Below are 22,981 nucleotides of genomic sequence, written 5' to 3'. Positions count from 1 at the left end.
TTTCTGTCAGGGGCTTTGAGCAGATGAACCTTAATGGATTAAAAATAGCTTTTGAGAATATGGTCTTTAGGCCCCTATAAAACTTAATCAGAGAAATCAATCTTGTTTCATCCACTGCTATTTTACCAATCAGCTTCAAATGAACAGGATTTGTGCCCGCACAAGAAGATTAAACTCCAAATATGAAAAAAGAGCAACAAGGCAGTGATGGTATCTTTCATGTTATTCCATGTGGTCAGGATTTGGCCTGTATTTTTCTATTTAGTAATGCAACAAACACACAGCAAGATCTGGAAATTATGCAACTCTTTCAGTCTCTTTCATTGAAAAATGATTTTTTTTGTGATAAAGAAGGAAAAAAACCTTTTCTCATTCTTTGAGTACTGACATGTTTGCATCGATAATGAAAAATATTTTTTTCTAATCAGTAAGGCAAATGGATTAAAATAACAGCACATGAAAAGAAAATCTGATAAGCAGGTGTCATTCTAACATTGTCACTTTTCTAAACCAATGCAGACTGGTAAATAAGTTCACATGAAATTCCACACATGGCAATAATTTATGTCTAATAAAACCAGCAAAAGAATAAAGAAAACAAACACAATTATGAACTGCAAGCTTTAGACATTGTATCAAGTTGTAGTTTTCTAGTGAACATTAATCTACTACTAGAGAAATCATAATTCTAATGATGCATGTTTGTTTTTAGAAACTGAAGCAAATTCTGTACTTAATGAATCAAATAATAAAAGAAAACATTACAAAACATCATTTGCAGCAAGATTGATCTTTGTCATATGAAACAAAAAAGTCTAGAAAAGCTGCTGAACTGAGTAATTACTGTAACTTAATTACGGCCAATATTTATAAAAAACCCAAAATAAACAAAAAAATCCAAGAGACAAAATAACACCCCAAACCCCAGAGCCCAAACCCCCAAATACCAGGAGGGTATTTCACTGGTACGGAACCCTGAGCTGTAGCAGCACTTAGGGACATGGGTTAGTGGTGAGGTCCCAGTGCTGGCTTAGGGGTCAAACTTGAGGATCTTGGGAGGCTTTTCCAACCCAACTGATTCAGTGCACCACCCCCAGGGGCAGCTCCTGGCACTGCTCTGCAGACTGCCTGCCCCAGGGAGAAGCAGTGCAAGCACCTCTTCCTAACAGCAATATGACCAGGGAACAGAAAGAGAACAGCGTTTTTGGAGAGAGGCCGTTCATTTTCTTCAGCGCCTCTGTGGGCTTGGGGGAGCGCAGGCTGGTGAAGAACAGACAGACAGGTTTACTGGGACTTACATAGGGCAAGTACAACTTGTCCTCTGACAAGAAACTTTAAGAAATGAATTATAATAAATTCTGCATCCTCCACATGTTGCCCTAAATCTACACAGCAGATTTTTTATCTTTCTTGAATGTCTGTTGCCCAAATGTGCACCCTGTGGGTATGTCAACTGCTTTGAATACAAAGTCACCTTTCATGAACACCTCCTAAATTTTAAGGCCATCATATGTGCAGCTCCTCTTACTATCCTTGGCTATGTCTTATCTAAGCATAAAAAAGACTGTTTAGCCAATGAAGTTTTATATTTAAAACCCCCATTTGGACCACCAAGAACATCAACTCTCTAGTCTATACTAGGTCCTGTGCCATTCCACAAGAGCATGCAGAGCAAGACACAGCAGGAAGAAAATGTGTTTGGACAATATCCACATACACAGAAGCTTAAGGGGAATTACTCTCCTAGTCTGTGTTCTGACTTTAAACAAAGCATGCTTGGATTTCAATAAGTGAATATTTATGAGTGATAAAATACAAATATGTGCCCTTATGTTAATAGTTACTTCAAAAGATTCATGTGCTTCTTTACTTTAGATGCAGCTTTTCCTTCTCAAGGATAAGTATGAAAAAGTCATACCCACATAAACAAAACAGTTTTGCTCTGAGAGCCACAGTAGCACCAGTTAAATAAAGACTCTGAATCTTGTCACCACAATATCATGGACGTTGTTCTTAAAAGTGAGCCAAGTCTGCATCAATAAGAATGAACAGCATTTCTTTGAGATGAAGGAAGCAAGAGCTGAAATCAAATTACCACAAATTATTTAATCTGCCTCAGGACTCTGTTCCCACACAGTAAATGTAAGACACTGTGCAAAATAAGCCACGCAGGGGTAACTGAGCACACACTGCAGCCGCAAAAACTCTGAAACCTGCTGCAAGACAAATGTAGCATTTAATATAGAAAAACAAACAAATACCAATATTATCGTATAGATATTATATAGCTTATATTAAAACATACAAAAGCTTATATATATAAAGTACTAACTAGGGAGCATGCACACACTTGTGTCTATGTGAGAGATAAAAGCATAATACGCTGCTTCTTCATAAACCTGTTCAAATGAATCAAAAGCAGGAGCCGAACACTATTGAACTTGCCAGGGATATAAAATTGGATTCACATCTGAACATCTGAGCACTTCTTTATGAGCATCTTTGCCTAAATTAAAACTTCACCAGCAGTACCTGCAAATCTGCTGAGCTCTGAAGTTCAGAGGAGTAAATCACTTGTCCTGTAATAAAGGATCCGAAGGGATTGGCCCGAAGGATCCTACGGCACGACACGCTCTGAGGCCCCTCGGAAATTGCTTTTTATTTGGAAGCTTAAACACAATGAGTGTCTTGATAGAGTACATCTGGCTTTTTACATCGGGAAATAGATTTTATTTTTGATATAGCAGTAGCCAGTATTGGTTTGGGGGAGAATACTGAGGAAATGATGCCTTTTCTCAATTATTAGCTGAATTAGTCATTTCACCAGGATGCACTATGAAAGTTCAAACATTTAGGATTCAAGGAAAAGTCTTTTAAAACCATAACGACAATCAGAGACCTGGAAATCTGAAATACTGGTACTCTCCACACTTTGGCTTTTTAATTTTTTAAATTTCTCATTTAAATTCACAAACATACAATATATCTAATTCCAATCAATTTTAGTACACATGATTGTCCTGAGCATTTTCAAAAAATCACAGCCTAGTGTCCACATAATCAACCTGATTCTTCAAGAGATCTTACTGCAGTCAAGAATATCAGCAGCACTCATTTCAAATTAGAAGCTGAGTGAGGGGAAATGGTGTTGTAATTAAGTAATCTGAGAATAAAAAGTCTGCTCTATGTAGTTTTGAAGCAATCATAAGCTATCCAATTGACTTATTTGGGTTTAATCAGAACCAAAATAATAAAAAAAGAAAAAAAATATTTTGCTCAATTCATTCTTCTATCTGGTGAAACATTTAAACAAACCAGGCTAGCACAGAGGTAACACTCAGCTGAAATGAGATGCAAAATAGCACTTTTCTCCTTGAAAATGAACAAAAACCCCACCAAAACCCTAAACCTGAGTGGCTACTATGATCTTCCCTTCCCTTGCATGCAAAGAAAGAGCAAAGAATGTGCAGCCCAAAGCCCAGCCTGTGGCTGCGCCCTGCTGAGCACAGGGCAGGTGAAGGCAGGGCTGCCATGGGAAGCAGGGTGCACATCCTTCAGGAGCCTGTGCACCATAACAGTCCTATTGTGGCCCAGCCTGGCAGTCCCAGGGATCAGAGAGAGCCCCTGGATCTCCCAGCACTACAGGCACATCAGCAATGGCCAAGTGCTCCTGAGCACACCCTTCCAAACATCACTGCTCGGCCTTTTTTACAGTTCAAATGTTGACTAAAATACAAAGTGAAACTTCAGATCTGCTTTAACATGGTCTTTTTCATAGCTCTTCCCAGGCTTTGGTACACTCACTTAACACATGCACTAAATCCAAGCAACACAATGATCCGAGGAGAACAAGTTAATCTCCCACCTCAGAGATGAAATACAAAGCAGAAAAGGCAGCATCCCTAATCTAAGCAAAGCAATCGCTTCCCTGCATCCCAGTTCTTTGTCAATACTACCTCAAAAAAGTAGTGGAGATTGTATCTTAGTTGTGCTGAATTATCCTCCATGACATTATTAAATGCTAAAGAGACATAAACACCTCCTCATCATTCTTTTTCACAAAAGAACTAGGAGAAAAAACCCAAACGTATTATTTTTCTGAAATGAACAATGACACAACTTTTTCCTCATGCTTTAAACAATACAAATACTAAACAAAAAAATCCCCCAAAACCGAAGCTGATGCATTGAAAGAAAATAATTAAAAAGCCCACAGACAACCCTTGTCAGCCAGCATTAGAAACCTAGTCTGCAGCACTCCTGGTTCTTTATTCAAATACCTCTGCCACACTGTTTTCTCAAGGAAACCACATCATCTGCCATCACAATGAGTAACGGGTGTTTCACAGAACCACAGGGCCACCTTCCAAGCTAAATTCATCTTCAAAGGCAGCTCACATTACTCTGAGTAAGGGAGAGCAGAGAGCACTGGAACGCCCAGGAATGCCAAAGTGCCACAGGAGCTCCCTCTCCAGCACCAGCCTCCAGCCTGGCACTGCAGCCCTCAGCGAGCTGGGGTGGGACCAGGGCTCCTGCCCAGCAACACAGCCTGGGCTTTGTGCTGGGTCTGCTTCACTTCTCCTGTTTGTTTGCTTAATTCTCTACATTATTTTGTGCAAGGCTGTAGCTAAATGCTATCTCAATGTTCTGAAAATGTTTTCAGCACATTCAGTAAAGAAGAAAGGTATCTCACTCCTAACCATGGATACTATTACCTCTCTCTCTTGTTGTTTTAAACCCAAGACATTTGCCAGGTGTTCCTTCTTTTGTCTGCCTGTTTTTTACACTCTTTGAAGCACGAATAGGTTGAATGACTGGCTGTCATCCCAGACTGTACATTTCAAACTGAAAATTCAGTAAATGTGTGATACGAAACGGTAAGTCACTTATCAGAGTCTGCCAGTGCATTGCAGCCATGTCCCCAGCACAATATTACAGTAGAAAATTAAATGTTGCTGTGGCAAAAAATTAAACAAACAAAAACTCCAAACCAAACAAAAAAAAAACAAAAAAGCCCCCGAAAAACAACAACAAAAAAACAAACCAAGGAAAAAATACCCCATTGCTTACCCACAATATCCAGTGTGCACAGTCATACAAGCAAAGGCAAAGTTGGACCCTTCACCAGAAGTCAAACCTAAGGGATTACAGTCATATAACCACTTCTCTCAAGTGAGGGTCACCTGCAAAAAGCTTAAAACTCACTGCCCTACAAAATATTATTATCTCAGACACCATGTACTAATTATTGTTGCTGAAATACATCACTTAAATATTCATTATTGCACTGCATGAGGTGCACAGGCTGCATAAAATAATGTCTGGTCAATGGAAAATCACATCACTTCAATAATAATGCTTTATGCAGCCTCAGTATCCTGTGGTACTTTTATATATGTGTATGTGTGTATGTTATACATATATGAAAAGGTAGGCACACTATTTCAAATTTTGCTTAACCTAAAAATGAGTCACAGAGAAGCTGGAGTTTTCTTCCTTCTAATTGAAAAACAATCATCTCACATATTTTTCAAACAATCTTTTAATTTAGTTTCCCAATAAAACATATCTCAGAGAATTTAAGGATGTCTTTATCTTCTGCAGCTCAGGTACATGACTATTGTTTGAAGAAGGCACTAATGTAAGAAGAACTAAAAAGAAAAGCAGGCATATATATTTCTAAGCAAAGAATTTCATTATTACTGTCATTGCTACCATGGAACATTTTAGTGCAGAAAGGTAAACGTTCTCTAGACTTGGTTCTGCAGAATGGGAAAGAGCTGGACCCTGTCTAAAGACTCAGACAAATTCTTGCCTAAGCTCACACAATTTGAAGCACTGGGAATCCCACCAAAGTGAAAATGAAGACACAGATTTTTCTGAACAACAGACAGAAATTTCTGAACAGAAATATTTAGGCCAGCAGTGGAACCTGGTGACATTTTCCTCATAGGATTACGGCCTGAAAACTGCTGCTTCTCTGGATAGTCTGTGGGGGAGCCTGATAATTTTCATGGTGACATAAGAATAACTGTGCCATAATTTCTGATTCATTGTGAGTCTGGAGTCATCCCTGAAGCTGTTACAGCAGCACTTAGGATCTTGCATCACTGAGTGAGCTGAACACATTTGGTTTCCAAGGGGCAAAAGAAATGTCAGTCATGAGTGGTTTAATGCAATGCACAACCTTGATTATTTCAGAAGCATCACAGAATGTTACATGTCATCCAAAACACTTTTTTTGTTAAACCCAACCTCCTAAAAGTTTATACCAGAAATCTCTCAAAATAAATTACTAAAGTAATTGTGTCAGAGAGAAGATCTAATAGGAAACTGAGATTTTTAATAAATCAGCCTTCCAGGTGCTGCAGATCTTTAAGAGAAGGAATGGTCTATCAGCAGAGTAATGATTTTGAATCTTTCTGTTGTTTGAAGACTCTGTAAGGTCAAGCTGCACCACTGACAAATTTGGCAGCTGAACTACTAATGAAACTAAATATATTGAACAAGGCTTTCAGCATCACGTAATTTCTCTGTTTCTGAGGCAGTATTATCATGTCTTCCCAGCAGCACTAACTATTTTTCAACTTCTGAATTTTTTCTTATTCCATCTTATACTACTGGCCTTAGGACAACTCACCATAATGCACAGTGCACACCAATCTAGATTTTTTTTCAGTTCAACAGCAGGATCAACAAAAATATGATATTTTTCTTGTCTAAAAGGAAAAAAAAGTTCTATCTTAATACAGTGTTCCTCAATGGGTTTTCAGGGTTTGAGCATTTTTTTTCCCAGAAATACTTACAATATTTTGGCCCCCAAAAAGCATGAAAATAGTAATTTTAAAAAGTTTTACTTTTAGGCTGAACCAAGTGATAATCAAACGATGGAAATAAACACTGATATATAAGCATAGTTAACATGAAGGCTCACTGACATATACCAGTAAACACAAGGTTCCTGGAGGAGCTACCTGGGAGAATTCAATTTCATAGCTCCTGGGAGCCACTTATTTACTACCTGGACCATCTGTTTCCCAACATGCAGAACAGGTAAAAATAATTTGTGTAGAATTTATGGAAAAAGTAAGAGGAATGTTGCATAATTCTAGAGTAAAGAAAAGCCAATGCAATGTACAAGTTGCACTGGATCAGGCTTTTCGATGGGTTATTTCTCTTTTTAAAAGCAGGCAAGATACAAGCAAGTACAAGACAGAAACAAGGATTTGTCTTGCTCCAGGGTACTGCAAGCTGCAATACTACATGACTGGCATTTCTTTCACAGTGAGATTTCGTTTGAATTCTTTATTGGTTGTTACTGGACTAAAAGAAGAGAGTCAAAGCTTTCAGATAAGAAGTCCTGTTGAAGTTTCCTGACTTTTCAAGGTACCAGAGATGTTACCTTCAGCTACTACAAGGAAAAAGTTCTGTTACTCAGATGAAACCATGGGTTAATGAATAAAATACAGATTATCATAAAGTGGTGTATGAAAGCCCTCACACAGCTTCACTCAGCACATTAAACCAGCAAATCTTACACAATTCTTTAAATAGAGAGGTTTTTTTTGTGTGAAGGGCAAAAAAAAAAAAAGGACAATGAACAACTAAAAACCAACTGTAACCCCTCAGTCACACACAGTAAAAGAGAAAAATCAATACAAGATGATTTCAGCTGTGAGAATGATGGGCCCCTCTCACTGGGAACTTCTCAAAGTAAAATGCCTGATGTGACTCTGCAGGGGCTGATCCCAGTTCCCACCACCCACAGCCTCAGTGCCAACCCTCCTTGGCCCTGGGTGTGGCAGAGCTCAGGGACAGACAAGCCCCAGGGGATGCTGCCAGGCACTGCCCAGGGATGAAGGACTCAGTGCAGGGCAGAGGGAGCTGCAGCTGAGCCGAGCTCAGCGTGGGGAAGGTCAGTGCTGGTTTGGGAAGCAGTCCCACAGCGAGCTGCTGGGAGTGCTGCCTCAGGAACAGCTCCATCCCCATGGCCAAACAGCCCTGCCTGCAGCTGGCTCTCAGTCTGCTTGGAGACCAGAAAATTAACTGAGCAACACCAGCGTGATGAGGCACCCACGGAGCTTGTGCTGGCCAGCGATCCTCTCAACAGCACTGCAGCAAATACTTCACTACTACTGCATTTACCATGGAAAAATTCACTGCAAGCTAGAAACTCACTCTGCAGCACAGCAGAAAGGAAACAGCCCACTGAGAACTTTGCTCAAGATCACGTGTTGTCTTCTCTAAATAGCATTACTAACATCTTGCAGAGACTTAATCCTTACTGAGACGTTAAACCTCCATGCAATTCTCTTACGTGAGCTTGAAGAGAGTCTCAGAACAAGGCTATGGGTCTTTTCCATTTTGAAAAAAAATTAAATAAACCTGTCTAATCATTTACAATTAGTGAAATAGGAAGCACCATCACTACTCATCTCCTGGGACGGTGCTGTTTGCCTACCTGACACCCTCTGCCCAGTTCCCACAGCCTGTCTCCCACAGCACCATCACAGTGCAGCCGTGCTCTGGGCTGCCACTTTAAATACGCACTGCTCTTCCCTTGCCAGCATGGGGAAGGCAATCGAATTCCCAGCCTGAAGAGCGTGTGTAATCATCCTGGCAGATACCAAACACTGAAGTGTTCCCACATTACCAGAACAAACAGAAGGCAGGGAACTGTAATGCCTTTCAGCAATGCTGCTTGCTCCCAGTGTCAAGGGGAGAGTGAACAGCACAGCCCTACCCATCACCTCCACTGAATACATTTCTGAAAGCACAGCCTCACCCCAGCTACTCACACCAACACCAGCTTTAAAGGCCTGCTTTGTCTCAAGGCCATGGCTTTATTTTTCTGAGCCCAGCAACACAAAGTAAAAGTACTCCAGTAAAAAGCCACAGAAATATGCTATTAATCGAGAAATGAAAGAACATACCATTTCCTGCTTAAGGTGCAAGAACAGCTATCGTAATTGCATTATATGCTGTTTCTTCCTTCAGAATGTCTGAGGCTGCCACAGAACTAAGTGGTGTTTAATACCATGAAAAGAAAGTGGAAAAAACACCTGTCAAGTGCCATGCTGTATTGATAACAATGACAGTGGCAATATTAAAGAAGAATTCAAAAATAGGAAAAGAGGATGACCACAATATTTTATCCAACTAAAGTCATAGGAATCTAGAGAGTAGTTAAATATCAAGATTGCAATTTGGGTAAAAACCTCACCCTGCAAAAATTGCTAGCAGCTTTTTCTAATGATGTGAAGCAATCAAAACCTGTGCCTGAAATCTCTGCTTTAAGTGTGGACTGCTGGAATCCCTTGGACAGAAAAGGTTCAGGTAAAGCCATAATGCAATAGATATATTTGAACAAACCCACAGACCAAGGAACAAAAGTTTTTGATACTAAAGATGCCTTGTGAACTCATGGCAGAGGAGAAAAGATGAGCATTCTGAAATGAGTCAGACAGTTTGACTTCTTTGAGACGTGGGGGGCAAGGAAAGAGTCAGCAGAAGAGAAGGGGAAAAGACACTATATAAACCTGTCCTAAGAGCTCTTGCAGAAGCTTCTTCCACAGAGAAATGAAGCTTTTGACAATCATGTGTGTTACATGTATAATCCCCATGCAGATCAGCAAGGAATTATCAGTAGATGGGATTAGAAGCCCTTTGACACCCTGGTCTATACAGAGAATGTTTGGACAGTGTTGGGCAGTAACTTTGGATTAGAGTTCATCTGATACACCTGGATCAAGAGTCTTCCCCTGCACATGCTTTGAAGCAGTGCCATGGACCAGTCGTTTTTTCCTCCTCTCATGAGCCCACTAGAAGAATGAGCCCATTTGCATTAATTTGTCAACACTTCTAATACTGCAGATATTAAATCGCAATTCTCTATATGAAAAATCCAATTATTATTTTAATTTGATATCACAACTAGGATACAGAATGACAGCACACACTCTTCCTATTTCTAAATTAATATGCAAGAAAGATCTGTGTTAAGTCTTCTATAGAGACATACTTAGTACATCAAGACTTTTCTTCATGGACCTTCTGTGAACCACACTTTCAGAGGAACATTTAGGAACAGATGTGTTGTCAAGCTTAAGAAATTCCAAAGCAAAGAGAATTTTTTCTCCTAAACATGTGTAGTGATTAAAGTGAAAGTTATTTTTGTTATATTGTTACCAGCAAATTACAAATATCTATAGTTTTAGGTAGTGGGATACTTACTAGGTGTCCATACTTATAATGGAATGAACAAACACCAAATTACTTCTAAAAATAAAGTTATCTGACTAAATTATTGCTGTTGGCTAGTGATGACTCTCCACACCAACAACAGTTACCGTACAAATTAAAAAAAAAATATTAAGATATCCATTCATTTTTAGTAATTTTCTTGCATCTGTTATGTGTGAAAGATTTTAATTTACACTCATTTATCAACTCAGACAACTTCACTAATGGAGGAATTTATTCTGATAACAAAAATCAAACTCCACTTTCAGAAGGTTATCAGAAGATGGGTACATGCACATGGCACCTGGACCAGGAATAAGTATCATTTTTTAACACAACTCTTAAAAATGAGGGTTTTCTTATACATAGCTCTAAAGGAATATGAACACCCACACAGAAAAGTTTTATTTCAAATGAATGTATCTGAAAGAAATATTCACAAACATGGGAAGGCAGAGGAGAACTGCCTTTAACTGGGCAGTTAAACATGGTATAGAATGGGATCTTAAACCAAGTAATGTTGTACTCTGACAACGTCGTCTGTGGCGTTTTTATCTCTGAAAAGTGTTTGCAGTCAATGTCACATACATGGAAATTATCAATACCAATAACCACAAAGCAACAACAGTGGGAACGCTTAGTGTTCTCTACAGTATCTGCTGTGTGTTCTTTCAATGCATTTCACAAACAAAGCCCAGTAAGGTAAAGATCTTACCAGAATTTTATGTGACAAACTGAAACACAGAGCAGAGAACTCATACGGAATTGTGTGACCAAACCCTGGTCCACTGGTTTCACCCTGGACTTTTTCTTCTTCCACGTGTCCATCTGACACGTTTCTCCAGTCACAACAAACTAAAACACGTGAAAATTAATTCCAGTGGGTGCTGACAAAGTGTCCCAGTTTAACTACTGTTTCAAACAGGTTTGGTTTGTTTGTTTGTTTAAAGCAGAATATTTCAATAACACCTCTCAGAAAGCAAAACCAAATGAGGCAATTTCTACACTGGATGAAGATCTAGACATGCAGTTTTGTTCTGCCAGATCTCTTACAGCTGTTAAAAAACAACAAACAACCCTCAAAAAAACCTCACACAGCTGATCAAAGACTTTTCCAACTGATACATAACCCAAGTCCTGCCCATTGGGGAGGTTTAGACTTTTAAGCTAATGTCCAAATAGTGTATTTTAACAGAAATGCAAGAGCAAAAACCAGCCCCCATACCCATACAGGGCATGCAAGCCAGTCATCCTTAAAGCTTGAAGACTGACCTATGCATATTTTCTGCATCATAAAGTAGTCTGGAATAAAACCCAAACTGCACATCAGTGTAGGATGCTGATAGACATCTTGATCTGGTTTCACTATTTCAATTTAGTTGCATATTGTTTTATACTACTCAGGGAAATATGACAAGCTGTGCCACGAAGGGAAGGGAGCAGAACCAACTCTCTGTTGCTGTACATTATGTTTTTATTAACAGAGACTCCACAAAACTCTAAATTTATGAAATACTCAAGAAAAATTATTAAATTATTCATCAGTGATAAGACAATTAAGAAGCAAACTAAGGAGCAAGTGGAAGCTTGGTCCTGAGGGAGAACAGCTGGTCTTCTCATTAAAAGTATGTTTTGGCAGCAAAATACCCTCGGAACAGAGGAAACCTGCTGCTAAAGCAGCCTCAGAGTCAAATTTAGGAGCAAGTGACAAAGACACGCTGATGTGAGGAGCAAGGTGGTGTACTCTGGGTAGCAGTGTGTGGCTGGTGTGAGCTGCACACCCCCTGCTCCTGGCAAAGAGGTGATGTGACTTTATTGTACTTTGGAGACACAACATGACATGAAAGCTGCCTCAGCCTCTGGCAACTTTGTGCTGATGCACCAGACTACAAAGAAATTAGCTTAAAACTCTAGGAAAGATGTTATTTGTACCAAATAAGACAACAGTTGAGCACAGAGCCCAGTGGTGAGAATGGTGTCCAGGTCACTGAGTCACCCCATGCTGCTGCCTCACATCCTTTGTTTATCAAACAGCAAAGCTGCAGACCCCAAAGGGGCACTGGTACATACTGGGAGGTTTCCCAAGCAGCAGCAGGTCCTGTGGATGTGCTGAACATGAGCACTGCCCATCTGCACAGTGGGTAACAACCACCTGTGGGCAGGAAGGGATATTCCTCCTTTGAGGCTGCGATGGTGCAGGTGCTAAAAAAGGAACTGTATCATGTTAGAGACATAGAAAGTCTTTCAGAGGTGGAGAAGAGAAGGAAAGGGAATAAGAAAGGGAAGAGAGAGACACCACTTTGGTGCAATGTTTTTTATGAAGTTGAACCAGAACATGCAAAGAAAGTAGACCCTGCTCCAACAGGCTGGTGCAGGGCCAGAGCTCTGAGGGGGTCTAAAAAACTCTTCATGAAATACCATTGCTCCTTTCCTTCTCATCCCTCTCTGTCTGCTACCTACCTTTTTTAGGATTGTGGGGTTATTTAAGCCTGTGTTTTTTCTCATACTCTCCTTTTGTTGTTTTTAATGCTTTCCCTCTCCTGCCATCAGTAGTTCAGGAGATCTTCCCCTCAGCTCCTCACCTCTTACAATCTATCCTCCAAGATAACCCACCTGGTCTAACAAAGAAAAACCACTGATAAACCAGCTCTGACCCACAGCAACACAAAGGACCTCTTATGATTCCATTCCTGAAATACATAATTAGTGACAAGTATGATCTGTGTTCTTTAAAGATAGTATCCTTAAAACATGTCTACAGCAAAAAACCCCAACCATTTCTGTAGCATCTGCTGAAATATGAAATCCCCACTCACTGGCATGCCTTGTTCTAGATGTTTGAGAAATTTTTTCAAATAACATCAAGGTCCATAAAGGTTTTGTGACACAGAAACACAAAATCAGATGCTCCATCTTAATTTTGGACAAACTTACTTCCTAGTTAGTTAAAAAATTGATAGGAATTTTCCTCCCTTAATGCCATCCTCCTTCCCATATTTCCCCACGTGTGTGAAGTATCTTTACATCAAAAAGACAAAATAGGTTGTTTCTTAATCAAATAATTCTGCTTAAAATCGTTACTCCAATTCTTGCACTGATTCAAACATCTTGCATAACTGGCAGGAATTCTGACATCCCTGTACAATACCAAATTACTCTCAGCCTCCTTCAAAACCTGATTCATCACATAAAATATAACAATTCCCACTCCAATCTTTCTATACCTATTTGTTCACTTAGGTTAGCTGGCAAAATAAGCATGTTAGCCTTTTCCCTGCTCCAGATATGTCATACCAAAATGGGTTTTGCATAAAAAGAAATGGCATGCTACTATCTTTGTAAGATTTTTAGAGCCTTGGTTATAAATACTTCAGATGATGCTCAGACAGAAACTCAAGTGATGCAGATTTCAGCTCTTCACATGAACAATAGGGAGAGTTACAGATTCATTTTGATTTGGTCCTATACTAATTTAACTCAGATGATCAAAAAAAGGGGAGCATAGCTAAAATAGAATTTCTGAAGTGACAGAATTTATACCTATCACATCAAAACTTATTAGGCACACAGAGGTATCTGGACATTCACAGGTACTGGGTATACAGCTCTACACAGGACAACACTCTGATGTACAAAAATAGGAACAAATGATGAGCAGGTGAAGCAAATAATCCTGCATGGGGCTCTTGGTGGAGCCAGACTGGGCTGTTGGGGCAGGTACAGCCCTGCCCCAGGACAGCATTGGCCCTGCCAGCCCAGAGCCAGCACAGGCAGAGAAGAGGAGTCAGTAGGAATGTGGCCAGGGGGAGAGGAGCGGGGTGGCCAAGGCACTGCAGGATCCACTGGCTGCACCTTCCTCAGGTGAGAGGGAGCTACAAAGGGACGCAACCATGAGGGCAGATCAGGAGAGTTGGAAAAGAAGGAAATAAAAAGGGGCAGAGCTCCAAGACAGTTGCATTCTCTTTAGGTAAGATTTAGGGGAAATTAAAAGCGAGGGAAACAACCAGGAGAGCTGTGAAAGACAGGACAAGGGAATTGCATGGGCAGGAGGAATGAGTATCGAGCAGGGTAAACTGTGCCTCCCACTTCAGGCATGCCTTGGGAGCTGCATCACATATAGCCAGCTCCCATATTGCAGACATATCTATATCTGTAATTATAGATACAAATCCATTCCCTTTTGATTAGTGCTACAGATGAGCAGCAGTCTGGGTTACGTATGCCTTCCCCTCAGTCCCAGTAATACCAGCTTGTTTCCCAATTCAGAGACATTACTGCAAGGTCCTAAGATATATCCTTCTTAAACCTCAGTACTATTTCAGAGGGTTTGGAAAATAGGGAGTCCACAGCTATGCACATGTAAAACAGCAAATTAAAAAGATACTTTCATGGAGATATCATTACTCTTTCACCACAGTAGCTTTTGCAAAAGTAAATTATTTTTCTTTCTCAAGAAGGAGCAGTTTTTGCAAACAATGCTTCTATTAAGGGAAAAAACCAAATCCACGATCTTAAGCCATGTTAAACAAATTATTTAAATTCTGCTACTTAATACATACTGTTTGGAGGGCCAGCTTCACCCAAAGGAGCAAAGACTAATAAAGGAATTCTTTTAACCCCAGACATTTCAAGATACCATTTTTTAAGTCAATCCTATTCAAAGCAACCAATGAAAAGACAAAACTAATATTTCTATGTTATTCTATACCGATAAAAAACCAGACTCTTATTTCCTAAGCTAACAAACTGAGCCCTCTTTTTTATGCATTAACAATTAATATGGATTCTGCTTACAGACATCTGTAATGCTTTGGGCTATATTTATGGTGTGATAATTGTCATTTTGAGATACAGAACACCAAGATGATAGAAAGACATAGCTGAACTGTTCACTATCTAAGGGACAACACTGCTATCATGTTCAAAATACTGCCCCAAGCAACGAAAACTTCCATAAATCTTTTTTCTACCACTGTTGTCAGCTTCTATTTTTGCCTGTGAATGTGATTATAATCTGTTTCCAGCACACAAGAAAACAAAGTGATCTAGAATATAATGAGTGGGGAACATTTTGGAGCCCTCCTGAGCTGCAGGGTATTTCCAGCTGCTAGCAGAGCTGATAACGGACTTAATAGAGCTAATGATTTCTAATACCACTAACACAAGGCTATTTTCACAGTGGGTAAATAATGACTCTTTTGTTTTGGAAATAGTTAAGGAGTCATGTAGATGTTTGATAAGTACATGATACAGTATAAATGAAGCAATATTTGGGTAGCTAATGGTGGATTACACCACAGCTAGAAGATAAAATACTTTTGTGTTTCCTTCTAAGAACTTAAAAGTTTATAACCCTGTTAAGACCAGTGTGACAGCGAGGAGATTTCACTGTAAACAATTACAAGTAATGTTTTAATCTAAGTATAAAAACACATCCATTTGTTTCAGTGCACTGCATCTTTGGTTTTTTGTTGGTAATTAATATTACAAATCTTCACGAGAAATAAAATAAAAACTAATTGGGTAGTAAAAGAAATTTTCTTGAGACTTGAATGCAAAAATTGCATCAACGGGGCAAACTATGAATAGCACATATGCCTTCAGTATTTTACCTGATCATGACTGCATGTTTCTGATTAAGATTAACAATATTTGCTTGGTTTCCTGCTTTCCCAGTGTGCAGTCTGTGTTCCCAGTTCCAGGGGCATGTGCTCCCACCAATGAGAACACTCTGTCGGCTGCAAGATTCCTTGCAGGTTTTTTTTATGGCATTACACAGAAAAGATTCCCTAGGGTAAAAATGCATTTCTTCTTCCCTCTTCTTCTCCCCAGAAGTTACCTTCCTACAGAGGCTGCACATATGGATCTTCTATTTTTCCTTCAAGACATTTGAACATTATTTCACATTCAGTTCATGGCAGCTGTAAGGAGTGTTTGGGACTTCTATCCCACCCACTGCAGCACTCTGCATGCCCAGTGCTTCATGCCCCCACAGTTTTACTGCTTTTTGAGCTTTCTGAGCCGCATCCAATCCCAAACAGGACTCCCTGGATGGGACTGTGTTTCCACGTGTCCCTCTGCCACCCAAAATGGGTGGTGTCAATCAAGCTGTTTACAACCCAAACTTCTCAATGGGAACAAAGAATTAATCATAACTGTGATTAATAAAAAAAATCGTAACTGTGTGAAGGCAAAAAGGTAAGGTTTAAACAAAATAATTCAAGCTAGGCAGAGCTTTTCAAGTCAAAATGAAAGAAATAAAAGGACTTATGGTGTGAATGGAGGATAATAAATTGTGTGATGCAATAAAGCAATATCTACCCATTATAAACTTTATAGATTTTTGGAAAGCAGGTGATAACCCCCATTGTGATTCATTTTCACATATCTTGAAATATTACAGGAAGCAAGCAAAAATAATTAAATTTACCTAACTGTATTTCAAGGTATGGCTTCACTGGTTAAAGAAAATGCAAACTTAAGCAAAGAGTCTGATACAGCTGCTGGTGTCAAACTGAGAATGCAATCTCTTCTCTGGTTTGTTACTGGCGTTGCTTCATTAGGAGCAGAAATTGTAGATTGGAACAACAGAAATATTTCATGGTCTAAGAGTTAATATCAGATTTTGTTTGTGCTGGTGATACAGCAGTTCTAAATGACAGGTCAAACATGCAAGGAACAGCATGAGATTGTTCCACATCACAAATAAATCAGGTTAAATATTGTGAAAAATACATCCAGTAGGGACTCCAGGTTCCAAATCAGGTTTTATATTAGAAGGCCAAGAAATACAGGGTTTGTAAATTCATATATTTGACAGGCATGAGCAAGCCAATGAATTTAATCATAAGGAAACAATACTATGATCAAGTAATGTGACAAGTGCAATCAGTAACTTCAATGACTTGTTCAAATGTTTCTTCTCCCTTAGCAGGGAGACAGGGAAACAGGAAAGCCACCAGATGCTAATACTTTCAGAAAATATCAGGTGTCATATTAATTGAATTCCTAAACACTAATACTCAGAAATCCACCTCTTTTTTTTTTTATAGTAGCAGAAATAAAGACAAATTCAAGAGACTCCAAAACTAAGCTAGAGCAGAGAACACAGCAGGCATAGCACTGCCAATTTGAGAAGGATGTCAAAGGCCTACACAATCTAAAAACCAAGAATATTGAGCAAGTTTGAGAACAAGATGGCTAAGCTGCTCAAAGAATAAGAATTAAGGATCACTTAATTAAAAACCACTACAGTATCACAGGGCAGAGCTATATTACATGCATTAGCATATAAAAAATGAAAAAGTAGGTATTTTGGAGATCAAGGAGCTCTTCTGTATTGATACATGAGTTGTAATGCCCACTAAAATTAGATTCAAACATGCAGATCAGGAATTTACAATAGGAATAGATAGCTGTTAAAAAAAAAGTAATAGCGAATTCAACATTTTTAGATAGAAAATGTCTAAGGAATGGAAAAAGTCTAGAAAAGAGTACTTAACAAAAGGTCTTGAAAACTGAGAAGATATAGAGGGAACATTTTCTTAAAACATACTTAAAATACAATGCACTAGACAGTCCTTCAAAGGCAAGTAGGGCTATGGAACAGGTGATGGGACAGAAGACACCATTCAGTGTTGACAAATGCAAGAGCAACTTAAAATTCTTCTACTAAATGTGGATTGCTTAACTGAACATCAAGAAGAAAAAAGGTGTGGAAGGATGAATTTTTGTGAGCAGACCAAGGAAAAAAGCATAATGCAGTAAATATTCCAGGATGACATTTCTAAAAGCATAACAATGGAGGAAAATAAAAATGTAGCATATCTGCTAAGCTCTGCCACCAAGTGCTGCACCCTGTTATAGAGGAGAGACAGCCAGGGGCTCACTTACAACGTGCCTTGTGCAAACATCAGAAATAAGCCAAGCTGGGAAACACAGTGTCATTCACTCACACTGGCTGAAAGGTGCTCTGTGCTATCCCACATCCATCCTGCCTCATTCCTCCTTAGCCTTGTGAAACCAGCTGAAAAGATTTAAAGTGTCTACTGAACACAACAGCTGTCTGTAAACCCAGATTAGCATTTAGCCTGGGAACTTCCCCGTGTGCTCCCTGCAGTCAGAGCTGAGCTGTGCTCTCTGGGAGCAGAGGAAGCACAGAACTCACAAGGACCCTAACACCCACCCTGGCTGCTGGGACCTGGGGACAAATGTGTTCCCTGAGACTCCCAGAGATCTTCATTTGCACTTGGGCCTTACAGAATACAATCCCAGCATTTCTTTATTGACTATGCCCCTGAAAACTTTTTCCTCTGTCTCAATGTGGACTCAGATAAGACATCTTATTCTGTTAGAAAACTAAGAATTGAAAAAACAAGGTGTGCAGACACACATATTTGTTGCTCAAGTCTCAGCTGAGTGAAGTCAGTGTTTCAAAATCAGTCCATAATGTCTTCAGTGAATCCTTACACTGGTATTTTAGCAAGACACACGTGCAGATCTGACTAAGGCAGCAGGGAACATTACTGTAAGGTCAGCATCGGATGACAAGCACAGAATTTGGCCATACTTTGATATGCCTTGGACTAATAAAGAAAAGAAAGCTGCCAAAAAGGGTCAGGTAGCCAAGAGGTGGCTTGGGATTGTCTCCCTAGACACAGCCATGAGTACAATCAGTGGTTTCAGACCTGACAGTCAGGTACACTGCTCCTGGCTCAGGATGGCTGTTCTTCCAGCAGTCACAGCTCAGCATTTCTCTTGGGAGATCACCCACGCTGCCAAAACATGCAGAAACACACTCCTCTTCTGGCATGTAGTCACAATTGTGTGGGAAACCCAAACACCAGGTTACAATAACCTGTTGATCAAGCCCAAGGTGTAATTTCCCAAGTGTCAAGAGCTGTTTCAAAAAGGCACACTTACTGTGCAGGGATCAGATTCCTGCCTGGATGCTTTCCAACTGAGTGTCTTGGCAACATTTCTTGGAAGCTGTGTCTGACAGCACCTACCACACTCCCGTGGCTTTTCCCATGTGGGCAGTATGGTCAAGAGCCAGTGCCCAGGGAAGAGGGCAGAGGCCAGCCTGGGACACTGTGAGCTCTGCAGTGACTGGAGGCATTTGGTAGCTCAGTTTCCCTCTGGTTCACCCCAAAGGATCCCTAAGTTGTCCAAGGGAATGAGGTATCTCCATCTCCAAATGCAGGGGTCCTGTGTCCACATCCTAAGCACAGTTCATAGCTGGACATAAACTAAAAGAAGGTGCAGCTTCCTGTTAAAACCAGCTACTGTGCATTATATAAATTATTCTCTTCACTTGTGAGTCAAACCAGTTATTGCTGGATATCGCTCAAATGAACTGCAGCATCATCAGAGCAAAATAATAAAAAAGGCATCACTTAGGCACAGCCTAAGTACTGATATTACTGTCATAAATGATAAACAATAATACACTGTCTTCAATTTTCTAACGTTTCATAATTTTTCAGTGAAATAGACAATACTCTTCTGCTCTTATTTCTTGGTAATTCACAAGGCTCATACTAACCAGTTCACAAACAATTATAACAAATTTGTTCTTCAGATATTATTAGTTTACACATCTGATTTTTTTAACTCCAAGCAATTAGAAGCCCAGTGCACTGCAAACAAAGCTGCTGGTCAAGGAAACATAGCGTAGTAAAAACAGAATAAAGCTTCTCAAGATCAAAAATTAAAGAACTACAGTACTACAGGCATTGTTTATTCACATTTGAGAAGGCTGGAATAGACAGGCATGCTACCTGCCTCAGTTTTTATGGGGGATGTGGGAAAGAAAAAAGAATCCCCCAATACATAAGAGCTAGAAATAGCTTATCATTTATTTGTGGTCCCTGAATTATCTGTCTGCTGTCAGGCCTGCACAGGCACGCTGCTGGGCTGCCTTTGCTCCCACCCCACAGAGCAGGACACCTCTGAAAAAGGACAATCTCTTTCCTTTCTACTTTTCTTTCTAAACATCATGTACTCCCCAAAACTGTATTTATTTTCTTGAAGTAAAACCAACGATAATGGTTACATGAGCCAAGAAAAAAAATAAGGGAAGGAGATGGAAGTGGAAAGACTGTCACTGAGACACACTGCTGAAAGAAACACACAAAATGTATTCGCTTGCTTTGATGTTTCATGATGGTAGAGCTTCCAGACCTGAACAAGGCAGGTGATTATTATCTTTGTTTGTCTTTATATATATATATATATATGCATATACATATATCACTGCTATCATCAGTAACTCAATAAACAGTTTAAACGCACACCGCACTTTCTTATGACATTTCTCCAATTACTCCTTCAAATTCTGACATAGATTTCTTCCTTCCTAAACATATCCATCAGTACTGTTTCCTCCCAAGCTGGTGACTGTCACCTTCTAATCAGTTGGCATTTATCCTGGGATACACAGGAATGCAAACAGCTTTTTCCTCCCACGCCATGCTCTTCTGCAAGGTGCAGCTTGTTTCCCTCCCGAGAAGGCAGAGTGTGCCACCATCAGACTTTGTAACAAATGGGGAACTCGTGGTGTGTGGAATTTGCCCCAAGCGAAACAGAAGGGTCACTGAAGCATTGGAAGGCTCTCTATGGGGTCACAGGCATTGGTTTGTAGACAGGAAAAGGGAGCAGGCAGGTGCCCCAGCTATCTCATTTCTACGTCCCTGCTCACCTCTGATTATTTTATTAGGTTCCCATTATCAGCCTCCACACCTAAATTGATCTATTGAGAACTGCAGAGCCTGTTTCCACGCCTGCTCTCTGCCAGCCTATTCTGATTGCCCTCATTATTCCTCTTTCCAACAGAGAGAGATTCATTACTCAATGCGTAAAACTGACTCGCTCCAGCCCTTTGCTTATAGCGCCAAATCTGTCACCACACACAGATTATGCCACTATTTCTTACTTCCTAAACTGCTTGACATCACAGCTTTTAACTGAACAGGGGAAGGAATAGAGGGAAGGAATGGAATACAAACTGTTAAAATGGTTATTAAAAAGCAAAAAATCCACAGGAAGCATAACAGCTTCCTGAGGCCACTGGAAATTTAAACATTTCTTGTTTAATTCCCATTTATACCGCAAAGTTTTCAAGCCAGTCAGCTGAGAAAATTAAAACCAAAACTATTGTTTACAAAGAGAGCAGTACCTGTAGAGCAGCCCATGCTCTGCAGCTCTCTGGACTTTGCTCGGCTCCCTGCTAAGAACAAGGAATAATGTTTTTAAACCATCATTAGCTTTCATTCTGCGACTTCCCTTCTGTTGCCACAGTATTCCTCTATGTAAATGGGATTTATTTATTCATAGGCACTGGCATACCATTACTTTTGTCAAAGCCGGTCTCGCACATACTGTTGTCTCTGCGCTCTTATAAACGAACTGGAAAAGCAATTAAGATCCCCGGGATTTTGGGGCGGGGGCAGCGCCGCGCTGCTGCGAACACAATCTCTGTGGGCGTGCGCGGGAGCGGAGTGACTGCAGCTCTGCGCGCGGGGAGATAAGAGCAGTGACACAGATTAAAACAAATTGTTGAGCCATACCAGAGAGGAGCTAGGCAAACAATAGCAGTAAAAGCATAAATGTCAATTTAGAATGATAAAGGATACAATCTAAATGTAATATGAGAGGCCCCCAGACAAAAGGGAGAAATAGAAATTACACATTACCCAAGTACCAGATGCAATAAACAAACAAATATGTAAACACATGCATGAATATGCATACGGAAAAATTCAAATCACTGGATTGATGGCTCAAGTAACTAGATTTTAGAGCAAAATACTGAACCATTTTTAAAAAGTTTGACTGCTAGATTTGAAGGAAAAAAAAGGTCTTATTTATACTCCTGGTAATTTTATTTTAATTTTGAATAATCTGCAAGTGCCTCAACACATGCTTTCCCCTACACACTACATTTAATTATTAACGACACAACTGTCCATAAGACACAAGCCAGTGCCAGGAGATGCTTTCCTTTCTCACAAGAAGATGGCTTTTTATCTGCTGAAAGAACTGTCAAAAGGGTTCTCTAATTGCTTTCAGAATTTCCTCTGTCTTTTCCCTTCACATTTTCTAGTCCCCTACAGCAGTTTGCCCGATGAACTATAATGTTTCAAAGCTCATTTAAATAATCTTACACCTATTCTAGCCCTGGTGAAAAAAACCCAAATAGTTTCACCCAACCTGTGACCTAATAACCAGTCACACAGATCAAAGACCTACCCAAGATTTACTTACCACAGTCAGCTAAAATCTACCTGATACTGTTGGATGAACCAAACATTTATTTTTTTATGGGAAGAAGGTTAAATTTAACTTAATGAAAAAAGGTCACAAATACAAATGAAATTATCAAGAGCTACATGTAGGAATCAGTTGGTAAAGCACAGCCCAGTACAAAAAAAGATTTTCACAGTGCCACTCAACTGGGAGAGAACCCAGTTAAGATTTTGACCTGTATCTGGGGTTGTCCCATCCACCTGTCAACAGCGATTTTTTGATGTGAGCAAAAATCAACACAAAACCAAATTAACCAAAAAATGTGCATATACAGACATACACAGCTCCACACAAACAACTGCAGTCAGTGTAGTTACACAGCAGCTGTGACACAACTGATGCTCCATCACGTTGTGCATTTAAATAATGATACATTCCAGGTGCCTGGAGGTAGTGTCACGCTACAGACTGCACTAATATATGATAACGGTGG

At 39.8% G+C, this 22,981-nt stretch overlaps 1 protein-coding gene across 2 annotated transcripts in view; it reads right to left on the bottom strand.

Moving 5' to 3' along the window:
• The window catches only part of TENM2 (teneurin transmembrane protein 2), a 744,328-nt gene that overhangs the window by 175,209 nt on the left and 546,138 nt on the right, over positions 1-22,981 (bottom strand). The window lies entirely within an intron of this gene.

Source organism: Aphelocoma coerulescens, chromosome 13 (assembly GCF_041296385.1).
Source record: "Aphelocoma coerulescens isolate FSJ_1873_10779 chromosome 13, UR_Acoe_1.0, whole genome shotgun sequence".
NCBI classification, from domain to species: domain Eukaryota; kingdom Metazoa; phylum Chordata; class Aves; order Passeriformes; family Corvidae; genus Aphelocoma; species Aphelocoma coerulescens.
The sequence above is the reverse complement of the archived record's forward strand: the minus strand, read 5'-3'. Positions and strand labels throughout refer to the sequence as shown.